At 37.9% G+C, this 23327-nt stretch overlaps 1 protein-coding gene across 3 annotated transcripts in view; it reads left to right on the top strand.

Moving 5' to 3' along the window:
• UBE2W (ubiquitin conjugating enzyme E2 W) overlaps positions 1 to 23327 on the top strand; it is an 88419-nt gene that overhangs the window by 5778 nt on the left and 59314 nt on the right. The gene's annotated exons all lie outside the window — the stretch shown is intronic.

The raw sequence follows: 23327 nt of genomic DNA, 5'->3' as shown, positions 1-23327 counted from the left end.
AATGGGGCCAACACAGAGCTGTTGGAGCAAGTGCTGAAGGAAAAGGGAAACAGCAAAGAGTAGAATTGAAGATGTTCTGTGTCAGTGATAAACATAAGTAGATACTAGACTTCACCAAACAAAAGCATAAAGCTGGGGTGATTATCTTTTCTCTGTGTGTGTGTGTGTGTGTGTGTGTGTGTGTGTGTGTGTAATAAAGTTTTATAAAGAGTACCCCCCTGCTAGTCTTTAGCTGTATGTTCATCAGAAGGTGGCAGAAAGAGTACCTGATTGTCTTAATTCTCACAGCAGTCATTGTGGGATTTTTCTTTTTGCTTTTAATCAATTGTTGCTTTACAAGATGCCTTCTATTTTTGTCGTAAAAGTGTTGGCTTGGATCTCTTATTTTAACTTTTTAGGTCTCTTCTACTTCGTTGGCCCATAGATTCGATAAGAACAACAACAACAAAAAAAAGTCCTCTCTCATTGTCCCTTAAATGTGCACATAGTGATTACTGTGAGTGCTTGTCCATCACTTGACACAGCAAATTCTGCGTTAGTTCTATTTTCGAGAAATCTAATAAACAGTTCTCTTAATAGAAAGGTCGAGTACCTATGAAGAAACAATTTAAAATTCATTTTTATATTACATGTGTATTCCCCTCAAAGTTGGCTTATTTTCTTGATTTATGTGTGCCATAGCTTTAGTGTTTTTCAAAGTATTTACATTCTCTCTGGATTCTTACTCCAGCCTTGTAAAACGGGAAGTCAAATCCCATTTCAGTTTAATAAAAAGAGTGATTTTTGATACATAATCACTTATTTGAGAAGTGACTTACCCAAAATTGTATTGCAACTGAGTAGTGAAGCTGATGCTGTTAAGATGTAGGTAATGAACATACTAACAAGTTTGATCTTGTAGAGAAATCATGGGGATATTTATTTAACTCTTCAGTCAATAATTTACCTTTCTCTAAAATATTTTATAGCTTCTACAGCTAAGAAACTGAGAGGAAACTGTTCCTTATATTTTAAAATATAAAGTTACTTTATGTAGCAAAATTTTTACAAAGGTTCTTTATGCATATACTTGATCATTGAATAAAACTATAATGGCAAATCTTTAGTGTTCAAAGATAATCTTTATTCTTAGAGTTTTTAGAAGGATGATCTGGCATTTTTCTTTTTCTTGTTTAAAAATATTTTTCTCATGATGAGAACTCATTTTACTTTTGGCCGTGCTGGGTCTCCCTTGCTATATGGGCTTTTCTCTAGTTTCAGAGAATGCGGGCTACTCTAGCTGCAGAGTGCAGGCTTCTCTTACTGCTGAGCAGGGGCTCTAAGGACGGTGGGCTTCAGTAGTTGCAGTTTCCTGGCTCTAGGTCACAGGCTCATTAGTTGTGGCAGAAGGGCTTAGTTGCTCTGCAGCATGTGTGGCATGTGGGATCTTCCTAGATAAAGGATCGAACCTGTGTTTCCTGCATTGGCAGGTACATTCTTTAACACTGAGCCACCAGGGAAGCCCTGGCATTTTTTCTGAAAATTCGCTTCTACATGGTATTTATCTAGGTTGAGCCTTTGTTTAGATGACTTTTGTTGCATCTTTGTATCATTATCTGCTTCACTGTTTTATCTGCGTAATACTTATTCATGTTTGTCAGGTGTTTTTAAAATGTCTCTGTTTGATAGCCTTTATTTGTGAATGCTGTTTTTGGAGTACCAGCAAATGGTGCATGCCTTTGAGTTATTTTTTTTCTGAGAAAAATTGTATTCTCATTCAGTTGCTTTTGTAAAACTTCATTAGGAAAAAGCGCCCAGGATCTGGAGTCGAAAGACCTGGATTCAGGCTCTCTTTCACTGCTTAACAGCTGTGTTGCACAAAAAACCGTGTGTAATGTAGTGATTAAGACAAAGTAGATGAGCAGAGAGGTAAGCATTTATGAAACTCCTCTATTTACCTTCCCAAACCTTTTTATAGTATTCTCCGTGTGGTGCTTGGCAGAATTTGATTCTTCCAGTTGTTCAATTAGAAACCTTGGTTTCATCCCACTCCACAGTCAAACCATCAGCAGATTCTGTTGAGCTCTACCTTCAAAATAAATTCAGAATCCAGCCATCTACTCTTCTGCATCATTGTGTGTGTGCGTGCTAAGTCGCTTCTATTGTGTCCAACTCTTTGAGACCCTGTGGACTGTTGCCTGCCAGGTTTCTCTGTCCATGGGATTCTCCAAGCATGAACACTGGAGTGGGTTGCCATGCCCTCCTCCAGGGGATCTTCGCAGCCCAGAGATCGAACTCATGTTTCTTACGTCTCCTGCATTGGCAGGCAGGTTCTGTACCGCTGGAGTCACCTGCATCATTACCTGATGTAAATCATCGTCATCTGTCATCTACATTGTATCAACAGCTTCCTAACTGGTTTCCCTGCTTCTGCACTTGTTCCTTTACATTCTTTCCTCAACCCATCCTTTAGATTCTTTTAAAACAAAAGTCAGATGTTACTTCACTCACATCCATCCTGTGGCTTCCCTATTTTATTGAAAATACAAGCTAAAATTCCTGTTAGTGACCTAGAAGGCCTAACATTATCTGTCTCGTTCAGCACCCTCCACCCCACCCTCCTCACTTCTCTGCAGCTATGTGGGCCTCCCTTTTGTCCTTGCCCTGTTATTTCCTCTTCTTGGAGTGCTCTTCTCCAGGTATCTGATGGCCCATTTCCGTTTTTTGTCTGAGATCTTTGTTCAGATGTAGTTTTCTAAGAGAAGCCTTGTTTGACCACCCAGTACCAGGTAGTACTCACATCCCTGGCATTTGCAGTGCCCCTTACCCTGCTGCATTTGATCTTTATATGCCTGGCATATTGTTAATCAATATACTGTTTCTGCTGGACATACCCCAGTGCCTGGCATTTAGTAGACCTTCAGTAACTGTCAGTGGAATAAGCACAGGTTTGAATTCAGATAAACTTTGTTTGAATTCTAGCTTTGCCACTTAAAATCTGTGTAACCTTTTTTTAAAAAAAACCCATCATATGGGGTAAAATTACAAATCACTTCATGTCATAGATCTTTGGAATTGTTTGTGAGTTATATCTTATAATTCTGTAGGCCTCTTATTTGTGTAAACTACCTCTGTCAGATAATCACTTTAAAAAAATTTTGATTCCTGGTCCTTTGTTGCCTACCAACAAAGGCTACCAAAAAAGCAAATTTCCTTTATATGAAGTCTCTCCTTGTGTTTACACACCACAGGAAGCAGAAAGGAAGTATGATTTCTAATTAGCATGTATTCTTTGCCAGTCCTCTTCAAAGTTTGAGAGTTAGCCAAGTAAAATTTTGAGCCTTTTACATCAGTTATAAATGGCAAGTTCAGCTTTTTCCTTTTTTTTAATTGAAATACAATTCATGTATCATAAAACTTAACCTTTTTTCAAAGTATAAAAGTCAGTGGCTTTTAAAATATATTCACACCCATGGTCACTAAAAGAATAGATTCACAAACTCACCCCTAAAAGAAACCCCTTAGCCATTATCAGTCACTTTGTTCCCAGTGTATCATGTTACCTGGTCCCCTTCTTCTCCTACCCCCACCCTTGGAAATCACTAATTTGTTTTCTATCCTTAAAGATTTGCCTTTTTGGGGCATTTCATATAAATGGAGTCATGCAATATGTGGCCTTTGGGACTGGCCTGTACCACTCAGCATAATGTTTTTGAGGTTCATCCATATTGTAGCTTGTGTATCAGTACTTTGTTCATTTTTAGGCTGAGTAATAGTCCATTTTATGGTTATACCACAGCTTGTTTATCCACCAGTTAATTGACATTTGGTTTGTTTCCTGTTCCTGTCAGTTAATTGACTATTTGTATTATTCCTACTTTTTGAATAATGTTGCTATGGGTATTTATAAACATGTTTTTGTGTGGACATGTTTTATTTGTGTTAGGTGTATACCTAGGAGTGGAATTGCTGAGTCATTTGGTAACTCTTTTCTTTTTTTATTTTTTTCATTTGGTAACTCATGTTTAATGTTCTAAGAAACTGCCAGACTTTTCCATGTCAGCTGCATTGTTTTACATTCCCATGAGCAGTGTGCAGAGCTTCCAGTTTGTACATATTCTGGCTAATATTTGTTGTGCATTTTATTAAGTGTAACTGTCCTAGTTGGGTGTGAAGTGGTATCTCGTTGTGGTTTCTCTTTGCATTTCCTTAATGAGTAATATTGGACATCTTTTCTTATTTTTATTGGTACATTTCTTGGAGAAATGTCTATTCAAATCCTTTGCCATTTAAAAAATTATCTTTTTATTGTTGACTTGTGAGAGTTCTTTCTTTGTATATTCTGAACTTATTAGACATTTGATTTGCAAATATTCTTTTATTCTATGAACTATGTTTGCACATTCTTTCTGGTATCCTTTGAAGCATAAATATTTTTAAGTATGATGAAGTCCAGGTTTTTTCTTTTGTCATTTGTATTTTTGTTTTGTATCATTATTTAATTGAAGGTTATGAAAACTTTCAGTTTATTATACTTCTGAGAGTGTTATGGTTTTAGCTCTTATATTTACATCTTCATTTATTTTGAGTTAACTTTTGTATACGGTTTGAGGCATATTTAGCTTTATAGAATCAATATGGCAGGTTGTTTTGTTCTTGAAGTTGTGTAGATCTACGATGAGGATCCATCAGGTTTGATAATATTCAACTGGATTCAAGTTGTTTCTTTTGGTGAGTGCAGCTATTATCTATTTTTCAGATATGAATTTATATTGTAGCCCTACTACTGAAAAATATGATTGTAATCCTGATAAACTATTACTGAGAATATGTATGTAGTCATATGTTGACTTTTATTATAATTAAAATAGACATACCAACTTTGATTTTTAAACTTGCAAAAGCATTGAGCCACTGGACATTTTAGAGGTCATCTAGTCCAACCATCATACCTTTAAATCATTGCTGAATTTTGTGATCAGTGATCGTTGGTAAAATGTTTACTTTTGTACCTCATGGAAGGCATGTGTTGAGCAAATTGAGTATATAGTTCTTTTTTAGTATATAGATTTGATATGAGAAAAAATGTTACAGAAAAAATGTCCCTTAGATAGGAAAACCAATTTAAAGATTGTAGTGGAGAAAATTATGTAGCTGGGCATATTGGTGCCATCTTTGCTCTTTATATTGCTTAGTGGAAACCTCATAAGTTCCTGTCTTTTGAGCTACCTTTGCTTTGATATTTCTAGTCTATCCACATGGTTCATGGATTCTGTACTTGTGAATCCACCTACTTGGTAACATTTATTTGTAACCCTGAAATCAATTCTCATGGTGCTTTTGTGGTGATTTGCACGCGTGCAGAGTAGGAAGATTTGAGTTGCTGGATGTGCATGTGCCCTGCTCAGGTGAAACAGAGTAACACTGTCTTGTTTCAGCTGCTGTACAATAAACAAATACTGTTCCTTGGGTCTGTTGCCACTTTTTTCACATGTTTGTGCTTTTGGTGATTTCACTGTTTAAAATGGCCCTTAAGTATACTGGAGTGCTGTTCAGTCATTCTAGTTCCAAGAAGACGGATGTGTCTTGTGCAGAAAATCTGTGCATTAGATAACCTTCATTTAGGCATGTGCTGTTGTTGCCCTTGGGTTCAGTGTTGAGTCAGCAGTATATATTAAGAACTCTTTAAATAGGAGCACACAAAAACTAAGGTTATTATTAATTGGTTGAATGTGAGCGGAGGATTACAAGAGCCTAACCCTGTTTTCCTCTGGGAACATGGATCACTATTTGCTAATTAAGTATTTGCTGTGACTTTATAGAATGTAGCTACTGTGAATAATGAAAATTGACTGTATTTTGATTTAAATTTCAGTCCCCCTTTGATCGGAAATGTGTTGAAGCCATGTTAAAACTGGTAAAATGTAATGTCACTCTGGTCAGGTTCCTTGTTTGCTTTTTTCCATTTTCTACTTTAGATACTGTTCCTCAGTTGTTGTTTTTTTTTTTTTAAACTTACCCACATAGTGCAAGTCAGTGATTTTCAATGTTGGCATCATGTTGAAGACACTTAAGGAGCTTTAACAACAACTATTCCCAGAGAGTAATTGGTCTGGCGTTCATCCTGGATATTGAAATTTTTCTCAGCACCTTGTTAAGCCTGATCTGCTACCTAAGTTGAAAATTTATCTAGCTACAGTGGGAAATTTTAGCTGTGCAAATTATATAAATTGTATAAGATATAATACTTATCCTTGGACCATATTTGGCATTCAGGAGATGGTAGACCTTTCAAAGTTGATGCCTCTGGAGAGATCCTTTTAAGAACCAAAGTTGAGACTATGAAACTGTTTTATGTTCCTGGCTGATTAGGGTTCTATCAGAAAACATCTGTTTTCTTTAGTATCAGAGCAAATGTTGACTACCTTGCAAAAGTCTCTTTTGTTCTGATGGCTCCTTTATATAAAGAAACAGTATCTGCTGTAAAGAGCTCTTTCTGGAGGAGGATTAGTGAAGGAAATGCATTGGAGATGTGGCTGCTGGGAACTTGCCTGGTGGATGCCACAGGCCAGAACCAAGAGTTAACATGCCTCCACTGAACACCCTGCATGCTGCAGCTGAGATCCGGTGCAGCCAAATATGTACATACATGTTTTTTTTAAAAAGAAGATGTGGCTGCTGGGTGACCCTCCAGGCTTAGTTGTGAGCTGAGTGATTCTTCTGTGCCAGTTGTGTACCTGGACAAACATTTTATATCAGGAATCTTTGGAGTTGAATGAATAGTTACCAATCTAAGGTTGTTGGGTTTTGGGGTTGTTGTTTTTTTTTTTTGTTGTTGTTGTTGTTTTAAATAATCTCAGGAGTCCTATATTAAAATGTAAATAGCCCTTGGAACATTAGTCTTGTTTTTAGTCTTTTGGCCATTATTGTTACTCCATGCAGCTCCCATGTTAGGCCTATGCCAAGAGCTTTTTGTCTGTTAAAATCAGTGAGAATCAGGCTCTTTATGATTCTGGGGCCTGAGTCTCTTTTTCCTGTCTTTAGGTTGAACTGGATATTACTGTAAACATGTAGATTCTGTCAGTAGCTTTTACTTGCTATGAATACTTAGCAGCTCTTGTTAGTCTCTTTTTATAGTGAGCTTCTGCTTTGCATTATGGGTAGCTTTCACAGTTCCCAATTTTGTTTTCTCATTTTTCCTTAGTTTTTTTTTTTTTTTTTAAGACTTATCTAGCTAAGTTACATACTCTTTCTACTGTCATTTTGAATTCAGATTTTACTCAAAATCTCCATTAGTTCTTCAAAACTTTATACCTGGCATCATGAATCCACCAAACTTAGTCTCAGTCTCACAGCTGTACACTTTTTACTCCTATGTCCTCATAGCACCCTTTACCTCTTTCATAGGAGTTTTCACTTCCACCTTGTACTTTTATAAAGGTACTTTATTGATTTTTAAGTCACTGAGGGCAGTGTGCTACTAGTAGTAAGCTCTCAAGTAAAAGTAAAGACATACTTTTTTCAAAATAGTTCAGAAGTAATATCAAAGCATTGCCTTTTTTCCCTATCTTTTGTTTTGGCTTCTGCCGTGGCCCAATTAGGGCTTCCCAGGTGGCTCAGACTGTAAAGTATCTCCTACAATGGGGAGATTTGTGTTAGATCCCTGGGTTGGGAAGATCCCCTGGAGAAGGGAATGGCAACCCACTCTAGTATTCTTGCCTGGAGAATCCCATGGACAGAGGAGCCTGGTGTGGGCTACAGTCCATAGGGTCGCAAAGAGTCGGTCATGACTGAGCGACTGACACTGGACCAGTTAAACTAAAGAACAGGAAAAAGTGTATAGTATTTTACATTAATGTTCATTTCCTGTTAATTAAATGCATTGTTTCAACTAGGTTAACATTTGGTTTGTGACTCTTTACTTTGAAGATAATGCTTCAGTGAAAGTCTTATTTGTATCCCCTTCTCCTCCCCCACCCCCCGCCACCATGGTAGGTTTTTCCCCTTAAGCTTCCAGTCTACACTTATTTTGACAGCAAATAATCTTAGGTCTTGCTTCATGGAGACTAAAGTTATGTGATTGCTCTCTCCCTAAGCCCAACTATGTTGTGTCTCAGGATACTTATTCTCATTCCTAAAATTGTATTCCTTTTCCAGTTGTATTCCTAAGGTGTGTCTAGGTGTGGATCTGTCTGTCTGTGCCTGTGGGAGGAGGAAGTATGAGGTTGTATGGGTGGAGGAGTTTTGGTGTAAGGAGTCTGGTTCTCTAAGAAGTAGCAGAGGACAGAACATCTGTTGATGTCTGAAGTTCAGGCTGGGCTTCTGATCAACCTTATTACCCTTAAACATAGTGTTGACTTAAAGAAAGACACAAAACCTGAGAGTTGTGAGTTTAAATATTATTCAGGGTCTCACTGAGTACGGTAGACCGGGAGATAGTCACTCAGCTTTGAGGAAACTGCTCCAAAGAGGTGGCGGAGAAGCCAATTTATATATGATTTTTGGCTAGGAAATATTAATGCATGCATTCAGGCATACATCTTGGTAAAACTTGACTGCTAATCACAAAGAACAGATATACCAAGTGATGACTTTTAGTGCTTGTTTGTTTATGGAAAGATGCAAGAATCTGGCATCATTGCATTTCTTCCTGAGGGCCTGTTTTATCCAGGGAACAGAGTTCCTTATCCTATTTTTCACTCTGAATTCCCCTCAGGTTGTACCGTTGGTGGGCAGCTGCAGTGGGTTACACCTTAACACTTGTAGAACTGGGTGGTGAGCATCAAGCCCTTTGTTCTTTGTGTATGGTAGTGATTGTGTTTTCCTAGTGACAGCTTTACTTCAAATTTTTTAAGTTTAAAATATAACGGCAGAATTGGTCAGTTTGGACTACTACTACCAAAAACAAAACAAAAATTACCACAAAAAACCTCTACGAGGATATAGAAGCCGAGTTCAATCTTGGCAATCCTCTAGTTTTCATAAGTTTAATGACATTGACAGAAGTACTAGAGAAAGCCAAGACAGTTAGTGGTGTTGGCTTGGAAAGGATTATCTGTGATCCTAAATAGCAAAAGTAGCATTATTAGGTACTACTTCTTCCTGTTTTGCACCACCTGTTCTAAAATAGACTGTTGTATTGGGTTCTGACTGAAACCAGATTTTCCTATATAGATACATTGAAATTTTTTTTTTTTTTTTTTCCTTTTTTGGCCATGGGATCTCAGTTCCCTTACTAGAGGTTGAACTCAGGCCACGGTGGTGAAAGCCTGGAATCCTAACGACTAGGCCACCAAGGAAACCACCCCCCCAAATTAAGTAATCTTTAACTTACTTTAGAGCCTCATAAACTGGCAAAAATTAAGACTAAATTTTAAAAAATTCAGCAGCTCTTCTTTTTGGAAAAACAGTTGAAAGGTACATAATTTCTTAAACTGATATCATAGAATGCCAAAATTGATTTTATAAATTAGTCATTTATACTTTCATATTTCTGCATTCCTTATTAGAGTGAATCTTGGTATAAATACATTTTATGTTCTCTTTAAGTTTATTTTTTCAAGAAATTGGAGTTTCGTGTTATTCTGAAAAAAACTTGGTTGCTGGTTTTATAAAAAAAAATAAACTGTAATGGCCTTGTGTTGTAAGTTGTTGACTTCTGAGTTTGTTTGGAGTAAAAGGATATATGTAGGGATATGAATGTATATAATAACACAGCTCACATTAGATGAGGATATTATGTATCACACAGGATTTATAATACTGAGAAGTGCTTAAAACCATAATAAAAATATTTACATCACTTGTGAAACTACAGAAAACTAACTATAGGTATATATGATTGAATTAGACTGAACAGTATATGGAGGAAGCTTTAACTTGTGAAAATTGAAATAGAGTAACCTGTGTTCTGGAATTTTTGATTTAAAAGAATTCAGAGATAATCCTTTTTTAAAATGAAAAAATGGACCCAGAACTTAGATAACTTCTCTAGATGTGATACTTAGGGTATACTTGAAATTTGAGAAATGGTCTCCCTAACTTAAATTTATTATTTGTACTTTCAGATTACTCTACTTGACAGAATAAAAATGTTCTCAAATTTTTTGTAGTATCTTTTATTTATCTAAGATGGATTCCATTGCAAAACCAGATTTTATGTTCATTGAAAAATGTTGAACCTAGAATAGTAATATTACAAGAGGAATACAGTACATCTTTAAAAATATGTATTTGTTAAAGAGTATTAATAACATTACTCGGTATTATAACTGAGTCATACTAAGTAAATTATAAATAACCAGATGTGTGCTCCTTTGAGACTAAATCTGCAAGAAGGATATATCCATGTTACTAAGATCCATCTTGTCTTATAGCTTAAAAAGAATCTTATAAAATCTTTTTGAAGTCATAAAACTTAAAAGCTGTGGAAGCTGTCCTTTGGTAGAGAGTTAAGCATCAGTATTTGTTTTAGCAGTATGTCGCGATCTAGTTAGCCATATTCCTGTTTCCACACTTTTACCATTACAAGCTGCATGTGTGCTGCTTCCTCTCCCTTGCACCCCCAGTTTTGTGTTATTCTTTAGGGTAAATTTTCAAGAATGGTGTTACTAAGTCATAGAATCTGTGTTTTCTAGCTTTCAAAATACCTGATGATAGTGAATTGAAAGTTGTGACACCAAAAGTACCAGAAATTTTTGCTCTCTGAGTACCTACAAAACGAGGGCCCAGCAAGTAAAATGTAAGAACCCATAGCAGAAATAGGAAGAGAAGCCAAGTTTGGCATAATATAATCAAAGAGAGAAAGCTCTTCACATGAAAGATTGTAAGTGATAAATCTGTGAAATAAGACCTCCAGTAGATTTAATCAGTAAGTGGCTTGAACTCTCAGAAGCTTGCAGGGATTGAAGCTTTAAGTGAATATATTAGAGGGGAAGTAGAGGCAGTGGATGTTGGCTCACCCACTTCTTTCATGGAGTTGTACAATGAAAGAAAAGGAAGACATTGACAGAGAAAATAAATCATGACTGTTTTAAAGCTAGGAGAGACCCAGTTGATGACTGAAGGAAGGGGTTATGGACTGGGAAAGAGTGAAGTTACTAGAAACCACATTATTGACTCTGAGAACAATATCCTGGATGAGTTGGTAAGGCATGAGGTCCAGAGAGAGGTGGAAGGATTTGAGAAGGGGAGAGAATCTTCTTTTTCAGTTGAAAGGAAAGCTGAAGTTTGTTATTTAAAATATCACTCCAGGAAATTCCCTGGCAGTCCAGTGCTTAGGACTCAGAGCTTTCACTGCCAAGGGACTGGGTTAAAAGAAAAAAAAATTCCCCCAAATGAATGAAGTTGATACACATTTTCATGCTCTTTCTAATAAAGTTATTTCTCATATCCTAATTTTAGGATATTTTTATTTCATATCTTTGCTTTAATTGCTATCTGTAAATTTTAATACTACATAGTATGTTTATTTAAACTTTTCAAAATATTGTTATATTTGCCGACCCATCTCATTCTGTTAGTCATAATCCAGCTTCTCAGGTGGCTCAGGGGTAAAGAATCCACCTGCTAGTGCCGGAGATGTGGGTTTGATCCCTGGGTTGGGAAGATCCCCTGGAGAAGGAAATGGCAATCCTCACCAATATTCTTGCCTGGGAAATTCCATGAACAGAGGGGCCTGGTGGGCTACAGTTCATGGGGTTGCAGAGCTGGATGCTACTGAGCGTGAGGTAGATATTTAATTATGTAGAAATTAAGGCAGAATATTACTTATCCAAAGTTACACATGCTATACACTCCTGGAAAGCAGATGTTGAGTGTTCCAGTTGAACATACTCCTTTTAGCACCTAGACATTTTCTTCCCCCTCCTGGAATGCACCTTGTGGCTTCTAGGATCTTAGTTGCTTGACCAGGGATTGAACCCCAGTCCCCAGCATTGAAAGTGTGGAGACTTAACTCCTGGACCATGCACTTTTACTCTTAAGGCTTGACTTTTGCTTACATTTTTAACGAATAAATAACCAGTTCTATTACCCTAAATCCTAATTCTTGCCTCATGTGATAGATCTACAGTTTGGTTTGTAGGTCAAACCAGACTTTCTACTCAGCATATTTATTTAAGACTTGAGGGCTTCTCTTGTGGCTCAGTGGTAAAGAATCTGCCTGCCAATGCAGGAGACACAGGTTTCATCCCTAGTCTGGAAAGATCACACATGTGGAACAATTGATCCCGTGGGCACAATTACTTAGCCTGTGCTCTAGAGCCTAGGTACTCTGACTACTGAAGCCCGCATGCCCTAGAGCCCATGTTCCACAGCAATAGAAACCACCCAGTGAGAAGCCTGCACACCGCAACAAAGAGTAGCCCCTGCTCCCTACAAGTAGAGAAAAACCCACCAAAAATAAATAAATAAATTTAAAGCGGGGGGGAAGAGTTGGTGTGTGCCAAATCGTGTATAATCTACATTTCCCACTACATAGTTATCTTATGCTTTATGATATTTTATTTGCCTCAGCAGCTTTATTAATAGTTATCAAAATCTCTGAATGTAGCCCAGCATAGCCAAATCTGAAAAGGTAAAAAATTTTGAATTGTACATTTACAAGGGGGGAAAAAAATTTAAATATTCCTCCCATGTCAAAAAAGGTTACCTAAAATGAGACCTTGACTCTATCAGACTTAATGCTAATTATTGCTTTTCACCTAGAGCTTGAAATGTAGTGATCCCAAGGGCAGGACAGTAGACTCTCAACTGTATTTTATTTCATCCAGAGTCAAGGTTTCTGGGTAGCTTAAATATTTTATTTAGAGTGTTAATTTCCAGAACACCAGACAGATAACTTCTGAACTAGCTTGAGAAATTTGGATATGATTTTATCACTGTAAACTCATTGCCTCCTGGAGCCAAGCTGCTTTAAAGTTTATATCATGGATCCATTGGGCTCATGGTAGAGAGGATACCTAGCCTAAAGAGTTCATTTAAAAGGAGCAGCCAGACTTCAGCTCTGGTTGATTCAGTTATTTTTGTCTGTCATTCTGAATGTTCTCAAGAAACTTGAATCTACACGTCCAAAACTGATTTTAATCTTATCTGCCTCCATCTCCACATAGACAGACTAGCTTCCTCTACCTGTTCCTCCTGCTGTGTATGTTTCAAATTAATATTTCCACCATCACTCAAGCTAACCTGGAGTCTTTTTTGTTTTTTTCTCTTTCTCACTTCTCTTGATCATTTACCACTAGATCCTGTCTGTTCTGTATATTGGTTGTTCACTAGTAATGTCTCAACTTCTTATTCTTCAGTTTTCAGTTTGGCTTCCTGGCCTTCATTCTGTCTCAAACTTCTCCAGTACATCTGCCACACTGTTTTCAGTTATAAGGGTTAGAGAGGGAGAGGGGGATTATTGTCTAAAAGTCTAGGAGTTGTTACTACCTGTGGGTGGAACTAAAGAGCCTGTACTTGTGCTCAGCTGCTGGAGACACGGGTACGAGTTCCTGCTACTTCGTAGAACCGTGCACACTCCTGGTTCTTCCGCTGCCTGGTCTTGACTTCAGTAGGAGGAGACTCATTCACTTGGGTGTATCAGACCAGGAAAGAATGGGAGGGGAAATGGCATTTTTCTTCTACTTTTGTCTTGTATCCCCCCGCCCAGTACCTTCTGTTGGCAGAGTGGAAGACAGGGGAGTCTGGCAAAAATAGTTTACAGGCTTTTTTGTCTCTATTACTTGGAGAGATGTTAATAAAATCTCCTACTATGAAGGTAGATTTGCTAATTTTCCTTTGTTTTTGAAGCTAAGTTGGATATAATTACACTTTTGATGAACTGAACCTTTTATCATTATGTAGTTTGTTTTTTTAAAATCTGTTAGTATTTTTGGTCTTAAAGTCAATTTTGCTTGATACTAGTGCAGCTATATCAACTTTTGATCTGGTGTCTTTTTCTGTCCTTTGATTTTGAACCTTTCTTTGACCTTACATTTTAGTTATGTCTTTTAAAAATCACAGAAACTATATATTTTCACCATCCATTTAACTTTTATCTTTTAACTAAAGAAGTTACTCATTTTTTAATGTTACTCTTGTTTGTTGTTCAGTTGCTAAGTCGTGTCCAGCTTTGCGACCCATGAACTACAGTACTCCAAGCTTTCCTGTCCTTCACTATCTCCTGGAGTTGGCTTAAACTCATGTTTATTGAGTCAGTGATATCATCCAACCATCTCATCCTCTGCTGGCCCCTGTCTTCTTTTGCCTTCAGTCTTTCCCAGCATCAAGGTCTTTTCCAGTGAGTTAGTTTCATCACATCAGGTGGCCGCAGTATTGGAGCTTCAGCATCCATCCTTCCAGTGAATATTCAGGGTTGATTTCCTTTAGGATTGACTGGTTTCATCTTCCTGCTGTCCAAGGGATTCTCAAGAGTCTTCTCCAACGCCACAATTTGAAAACATCGATTCTTCCATTCTCAGCCTTCTTTGTGGTCCAACTCTCACATCTGTGCGTGACTACTGGAAAAACCATAGCTTTGACTTTTGACTTTGTTGGCAACGTGATGTCTTTGCTTTTTAATATGCTCTCTAGGTTTGTCATGGCTTTTCTTCCAAGGAGCAAGTGTCTTTTTTAATTTTGTGGCTGCAGTCACCATCTGCAGTGATTTTGGAGCCCATGAAAATAAAGTCTGTCACTGTTTCTGCTTTTCCCCTATCTATTTGCCTTGAAGTGATGGTGTATATAAGTATATATGTATATAAATATATATATATATAAAAGTATGTAGTGCAAACATGGGTATCCACTTCTCTATTTATACTGCTAGGAGGGAACTACTATAAAATGGTTGGATGTGCTTGCTTCTGGTCTTTTCCATATTCATTTATATGATGTTTGTATAACTCTTGCTTTTGTTTTAATATAAAGAAATTACATGTATTTTTGAGGCTTGCTTTTTTCCATTTCAGTATGTTTTGGGATTCTTCTGTTTGTGTTAGTACACAGAAATCCACATTATTCTTTTTTTTTTTTTTAAAGACAAAGCTTTTAAAAAAGTTATTTATTCATCTATTTTTGGCTGTTCTGGATCTTCATTGCTGTTTGCAGGCTTTCTCTATTGGCAGAGATTGGGGATTACTCTTCGTTGCAGTGCTTGGGCTTCTCATGGAGGTGGCTTCTCTTATTGCAGAGCACAGGCTCTAGAGTGGGGGCTCAGTAGTTGGGGCTCACAGGCTTAGTTGACCCCCAGCTTGTGGGATCTTCCCAGATCAGGGATAAAACCCATATCCCCTACATTGGCAGGTGGATTCTTAACCACTGGACCACTAGTTAAGTCCCACATCATTCTTTATGATTGTGTGTGTGTTTATGTGTGCTGAGTTGTGTCTGACTGTTTACAACTCCATGAGTTGTAGCCCATTCGGCTTCTCTGTCCATGGAATTTTCCAGACAACAATACTGGAGCCAGTTGACGTTTCCTTCTCCAGGGGATCTTTCAGCCTCAAGGGTCAAACCCACATCTCTTAAGTCTCCTGCATTGACAGATGGATTCCTTACCACTGAGCCATCTGGGAAGCCTAATGGTTGTGTAATCTTACTTCTGTATGCTGCAATTTGTATAATTACTGATAGGCACCTATATTATTTCTGGATTTTGCATACAGTGAAGCAGTCAGCATCCTTATTAATTAAAAAAAAACGTTTACTGAGGGAAAGCGTTATGTGTCAGGCACAGTTTTGTGGCACAGTGGTACAGAATCCACCTGCCAATGCAGGAGATGCAGGTTCAGTTCCTGTGTTCAGAAGATCCCCTGGAGGAGGAAATGGCAACCCACTCCAATACTCTTGCATGAAAAATTCCATGAATAAAGGAGCCAGGCGGACTACAGTCCATGGGGGTTGCAAAGAGTCGGATATGAGTGACTGAGCACATACAGTTTTGAATGCTAGGATTACAAAGGTAAATAGTAATCTCTACCTTAGAGTTGCTTACAGTTATATAAATGCTACAAGAACATAAAGTAAATTAATTGGGGATCTAGTGCTTTTCCAGCTAGAAAAATCTTTATTGCATCAGGTATTTTATGCTGTTTCTTTTGAACAACTTCTCACTTGGGTCTTATTACTTTTTTAAGTTTCTAGATTCTGAAAAAAGAAATGTTGCCTCAGTGGTTAGAATTTTATATTCCCCAGGATATTTTGTTTGTTTCTGCCTATTGCCTGGGGCGTTACTTCCTTGACCACTTGATTAAATTCTTGCCTTAGGTTCTCTGTGGGAATTCAGACAGAGCCATGTGGGTATCTGCTTGAGATTCAGACATTTAATGGGAGACATTTTTTTCTTCCTCTAGCCATTGCTAAGTTCTGAACAGGCAGATTTCATTGTTATCTCTTTCTGTGCCCTTTATCTTATTCACTATTAGTTTGAGGGATCATAGTTTTATGCAGGTCTTCTGAGAGATTCCATACTTCTTGGTCTTGCACCCCTTGGATTTGGTAGAGAACTCCAAAATGAAATCCAGCCCTGATCCTTTGAATATTTCAAAGTTCCTGCATTCATTTGATTTTTGTTTTCTGTGGAAGTATTTAGAGTATCTGCATTGTGCTAGAAATATGTTTAGTCTTTTTATTTATTTATCTGGCTGCGTGAGGTCTTCGCTGCACAAGGGATCTTTCACTGTGTCCTGCAGAATCTTTCACTGCCATGTGCGGACTCTCTAGCTGTGGCCCTCGTGCTCAGTAGTTGCTGTGTGAGCTTCTTTGTTCAGTGACAAGTGGGATCCCAATTTCCCAACCAGGGATCACACTCGGGCCCTTGGCAGCCCTAACCACTGGACTGACAGAGAATTCCCAAAAATATTAACTTTAAAATAAGAGTGAACACCTTGATTTGTTGAAGACTACCCATTTCCTAAAAGGGGGGAAGTTTCAATAAATAAATGTTAGAATTAAGAGCTGTAGAAGTATATTATACTTAGGAAAGGAAGTATTTTCTTAATTTGCACGAATCAAATTCTACCTAATTTTTAAATAGGGTAAAATCATTTCAGTGCTGTGTCTGCTCACCCTTTTTCATTTGAAAAAAAGAAAAATGTTGTAATTGTTTAATATTGTTATGAGAAGTAGTAATTTATTAGTGTAATGATATTAATATGTTGTTTAGTCACTAAGTCGTGTCTGACTCTTTTGCAACCCCATGGACTGTAGCCAGCCAAGCTTCTCTGTCCATGGGATTTCCCAAGCAAGAATACCTGAGTGAGTCGCCATTTCCTCCTCCAGGAGATCTTCCTGACCCAGGAATTGAACCCTCCTCTCCTGCATTGCAAGTGGATGCTTTACTGCTGTGCCATATTAATGTGTATGGTGTTCTAATTTTTTTCCATCATACCCTCCTATTGTTTATTTTCCACCTTTAGTTGATTGTTAGATGAAATTAGAGAAAACATGTTGGGCATTTTAGGTACAGTTGGATTAGCAATCATTGTCATATATCTCCACATTTTTAATGTTTTCCCCCCTTTAGTTTGTATTTCTTCCTATCCTAAATAAGGATTTCAACTGTTTAGTTTCTCAAAATGTCACTTTTAAATAAAATTTAACAAGATGTGAGGCCTAACTCCCCAGTGCCTTAACTTGCTCCATTTTTTGTCATATTTTAATATTACCACACATGTACTTGTTTTTTAACTATTTATTTACTGTCTCTTCCTTCACTAGAGTTTAAGCTTTACACAGCCAGGGATCTTGTCAGTTTGTCCATTGATAATGTATTGTCATTTTTAGTATCTAAGAGGGATATATTCTCTTCTGGTTTTGATTGATAATGTCAGAGTATCATTTAAATATTTTGTACCTTGATTTCAACATGTATTAGTGTTGGATAATACTTAACACGAATCCATTAGTTTAGAAGCTGAGCTGTTTTATATATGAATGAACTTTTTGGGATGCTATTTAAAATAGTCCTTTGTTTGCTCAGAGCATTTCGTTGAGTGTGGTATTGTCTGAAATCTTGGCTGGAATTGGAGATTCCAGATTGGAGGTTCTTCCAAATGACGTTCACTGTCAAACAACTATAGTGATAATTTTTTTAATACTGTAATACCCATCATCCTCAGCTGTCTGAAAAAGCAAAAACTTGAACTAATAAAGCACAAGCATTGATGAAAATGATCAGGAGCCGAAGAGGCAAAGATGGCCTCATTGGGATGAAACTTACTGTCTTAGGACCATGCTTCACAGTGTGGTCTGTGGACCTGTTAATTACTGGGCTGTGCTTTTCATTTTTATGAGGACTTGGTAAACTTGTTCCTAATTTCTCCAGTTAGTCTCAGCAAGGGAGTATAGTCTGGTTTAAGAGCAAATGAAGCAACAAATGTTAGTCAGTGTTAATGCTGTCACTGAAGATTAGTTGGCATTTGTTATACCGAAAAAAAATGTGATGTAGTCACCAAAGAAAGTAAACCCTTTTGCTTGCTAAGGGAGTTTGCGACTCCAAAGTGGGAAACAGCAAGTAAAAGAGAAAGAAAGAGAATTTCTGTGATTAGAGGTTAAGTATTATGAAAAATTATTGACAATCAAAGAGCAGATGACAGTTTAAAATGTGAGAACTGGGGCTGTCAGTCTACTCTTAACTGTATGCTGAAGGGTCAGGTGGGCTTGTAGACCTCACTGTTGTCTGAGGCTGTCACAGTAATCATTATTAACAGGTTAAATTATTTTCAGTACACATAGTGTCAGGGATCTGTATTAGAGTTTAGAGTTTTACTACATTCATATAAAATTTTTTTATATTTAAAAGTGTTCATTTTTATCCTTTCTATCTCATTCCCTGGTTATACCAGGGAAGCACATGGCATATTCAAACTTGGTTTAACCTTATGGGTCTATACTGGGATGGGCATTGATAATATCAGTTGGGGAAAATGGAACAGGGCTGATTAGAATATAGTGATTACAGTTTTTTTTTTTTTTGCCATGCCACACTGCATGCAGGATCTTAGTTCCCTGATGAGAGAGTCAATCTGTGCCCCCTGAGTAGAAGCATGGAGTGCTAACCACTGGACTGCCAGGAAGTTCTCACAGCAATTGCAGTGTTGTGGTGTTTTTTTTTTTTTTTTTTTTTTTTCATTATTTTTGATTGTTCTGGATCTTCATTCCTGTGCACGGACTTTCTCTAGTTGTGGCGAGTGGGGGCTCTTCTTTGTTGCTGTGCGTGAGCTTCTCGTGGCTGTGGTTTCTCTAGTTGTAGAGCACAGGCTCAGTAGTTGTGGCCTGAGGGTTTAGTTGCTCTGCAGCATGTAGAATCTTCCCGAACCAGGGGTCATACCTGTGTCCCCTACACTGTCAGGTGGATTCCTACCTACTGTACCAACAGCGAAGTCCTGATTACAGTTTTTAAATTGATCTTTCAGTTGCTTTTACTCTATTGTATAAAAACTGCGGCTTGAGCTTTTCAAGGTCTTTAAGTCTCATAAGGCCAAAAGTCATAATGTTTGTATCTGTTTAATTCTTTTGGACTTTTCTGTCCCACACTTGACCTTTGGTGTGAAACAGCTGCTGTAGTGATTCTTGGAGTGGTGGTAGTGGAGAAGAGGGGATGTTAAGCTCCTGGCCGCCTTTTCATGTTACACAAATACTTTCCTGGACCCCTGTAGTAAGCCCCAGTTCTAGGGGAGAGTGAATCTCAAGAATAATATCTCACAGCACTGAAGTGGGAAAAAGTTTTAGGAACTGAGCTTCTGTCACCCTGTCTTAAGTGCAGGGTGACGCATCCTAGCTGTTGCAGTGGTCTGGAGTTCCTCAGCCATGGTATTATGACATACGGGAATGGCATTCCGTTGTGTGGTGCTTCCCAGTGTCTTGTCGTTGACAGTAGTTAACTCCAAAATTTGTCAGTGGTTTTCTTACCCCCCAAAGTAGTAAATTGCGGTGGATTCATATCACTTTGATTCATTTGATTCATAAAGAAGGAGAGAAAGGAGGGTGCTGTCTAGACTTGTAGAGCCACTGGACAGCCATGCCAGTTCTGAAAGCATTAAATCATTTTTTTTTCCCACAGTATTTAGATATATCAGGATCTTTAACAGTAGGTGTATAAACCATTTGGATCTCTTAGAAAAGCTCAAATTCCTCTGAGTTTTCTAGACTTGAGCCAACACACATGAGGGCTAGATAGAATTTTCAGTTTATTCTAGATTTGGGATGCTCTTAAACATTTAAATTGTGGGCCTGCCTGGTCTTTCTGCCTTGGAGCACAGGTGTGCTTCTATTTCATGCAGTCTGGGAATAAAATGCAAATTTACAGATCGACTGAGATCATGCATCATGGGGTATATGTTAAATATTGAGAGAAGAATCATTTTAGGCATATTAAATTTACTCAAAATTAATTTTTACTCTTCAAGTAGTTCTGATACTTAACAGTTAGGGAAGTCAGACCTTTATTAACAATTTTGAATGCTCATATTCCTCCCTACTTTAACATGTCTGAAATCAAGATATGTCAGTGGAGTGGTGTTGTTTAATTGGTAGCCATTTTCCTTTCTTAGTGTTACGTAAAATAATACAATTGATGATGTGTCTCAGATTCAGAGAACCATGATACATTTGTAATATGTGTATTTCTCATACCTCTCCAATTCAGGGACAGACAGGGTGATATTTGGCTGTGAACCTTTGGAACTGTCAGCTTTTCAGCCCCCTCTGCCCTCAGTGGTTTGTGGGTAGTTCTGCTTCTTTAGTTATCTTCTGCAGATATTTTCCAGTTGTCTCCCGTTACCTCAGTTCGAGGCTATTATTTTCACCACTGTCTAGGGAAGCAGTCAGTGTTATCCTGATGGTCTAATGAGCTGGTGGTATCTTTGGCTTTGCTAGAGTTCAGTCCTAACGCAGGTATTTCACATCTACTTTTAATACTTAGTCTTCAAAATTAGGAGGTGAATGCTTCCTCATGTGGTAATAGCTTTCTGTTGATAGATGCTGCTTGGTATGATTTCTAAACAGTTACACTAGTTCTTCACATCCTGGAGTATGAATTTTCATTTATTTTTACATTGAACTCTCTAAGTCCTCCTTTTTTCACTTCTGTGCTCATAGTCAGGGTTCTTAGAACCAGTTTTTTAGAAGAGCCAGAGGATCGTTGAGGAAACTGTTTGCTTACTCAAAAACACTTCCTGTCCCCTCTAATGAATTATTATTCTGGGAAGGATACACCTAAGAGTGAATTCCCTGTTTTTGTGAGCCTACCAAATACACTGTTTGACCTTCTACCTTATCTTTTTTTTTTTTTTTAGTACACGGGTGAATCATTAGTTTTTATTAGTGTGCTTAGTAAGTACTCATTAACACCTCTCCCCCATGTTAGTCCTGATTTGTCTTTCTACTGCAGAAATACGGATGTGCAAGGTAGTTTATTGCCTGGTAGCAGAGACAGTAAGGGGCTGGCATGGCTTGTCTTTTAATGTAGTGACTCCACCTCCTCCGTTAAAAAACACGCTCCAGCGAATGTCTTGAAATGTTTGAAAAAACATGCGAAGTTTGAAAGAAAACACACTTATAATCCCTTGTAATTCCAAAGAGTTGGATGGTTCTTGTTTGAGTTTGCAGGCAAAATATTGGCCCCGGCAGCAGTTGTCTGAAATCTTGGCTGGAATTGGAGATTCCAGATTGGAGGTTCTTCCAAATGACGTGTGGTTATTGGCAGGAGGCCCTAACCTTACCCTGCTGACCTCTGAATTGGGTTGTTCACAGTATGGCAAGTGATTCTAGAGAGAACAACCAAGACATAAATCACAATCTTTTATAACCTAATCTTGGGAGTGACACACCTTCCTTTCTGCTGTATTGTATTGGTTACACTGACCAACTCTGGTACTGTGTGGGAGGATGTGACTACCAGAAAGCAGTTACTTGGAGATTCTCTTGGAGTTCGGCTACCACGGGCCCCTTTCTTTGTGGACATATAAGTAGTAGTATCGGGGTGGGAAAAGCTTTTCTTTTTCTTCAGTACTGATCACGTCTTTTAGGGATAATTACACCAATGCAATTCTTCTTAGCTTGCCTTTGTATCCTGTTTCTTTTGGTAGCTGTTTATGCAAATTGACCTTCTTTTGTATCCTGATTCAGTGACAAGGGCTGTCTTCCCTGTCTTATGTGAAGTTCTCAAGGTCTGGAGGATTTCCACAGCATTGTTTCCCAAACTGTGGTCATTGAAACAAGACTTTCCCAAGATGCCCTACACTGAGAGGATTCCATTACTTTGGAAAGCTGTATGTTATCTTCCTCCCCTTAGAGAGTCGTCATGCAAGTTAGTATATCTGAGAATTCCTGCTTTTAAAAAAAAAGCAAAACCCTTTTTTTTTCCCAGTCTAGTGTTTTTGAAAATTGACTTAATCACAGAACCTACAGGATTTGTTGACTTTAATTGAAAGTGAAAAGTGTTAATTGCACAGTCCTGTCTGATTCTTTGCAACCACATGAACTATATATAACCTGCCAGGCCACTCTGTCCCTGGGATTTCCCAGGCATGAGTACTGGAGTGGGTTGCCATTTCCATCTCCAGGGGATCTTCCTGACCCAGGGATCGAACCCAGGTCTCCTGCACTACAGGCAGATTCTTTACAGTCTTGAGCCACCAGGGAAGCCCCTGTTGACTGAAGTAAATTAAAAACCCTCTTCTACATAGACACTTTTCACAAATATGTACCTTCTTTATTCAAAACGTTGTTTAGGCAGCTTTATTTCTATGTTTTCGATAATTAAAAATTTTCTAAACTAATGGTCAGTTTGTAATTTTGCATTTTGGAAGGCAACTGAGGTCAGAAATTACAGTTAATATCTTATTTTCCTTGTTGCTAGCAATTTTGGCATTGTATCATTTGAGGAAAAGTTTTCACTTTCGCCAATTAAAAGAGCTATTGATTCTCAACAAAAAAGGGAGGAGTTTCCTAATCTGTAGAGGTGTTAGATGTTGGTAGGCTTATTAAAAGATGCTATGAATTGAAAAGATCTAGAAAACTACAAACATTGCTGTATTGATAGTGATATTCCACTGTTTTGAAAAATCAGAAACTAGCTTTTAAGTAGAGTTGTTTGAAGTTCTGAATAGGAATCCATGCTCGTGTGCTTTTTTTTTTTTTTTTCTGAACACTTACTATGTACAATTTTATTTATTTTTAAACAAGCTTTTAATTAATTAGTGGCTGTGCTGGTCTTCATTGCTGCGCTCAGGCTTTCTCTCGCGGTGCGCAGGCTTCTCATTTTGGTGGATTATCTGTGGGGCGTGGACTCTAGGGTGCACAGGCTCAGTGGTGGTGGCACATGGGCTTAGTTGCCCCACAGCATGTGGGATCTCCCTGGG

This window comes from Dama dama, chromosome 21, assembly GCF_033118175.1.
Source record: "Dama dama isolate Ldn47 chromosome 21, ASM3311817v1, whole genome shotgun sequence".
In the NCBI taxonomy this organism is placed as follows: domain Eukaryota; kingdom Metazoa; phylum Chordata; class Mammalia; order Artiodactyla; family Cervidae; genus Dama; species Dama dama.
This window is presented reverse-complemented; position numbering and strand designations above follow the sequence as displayed.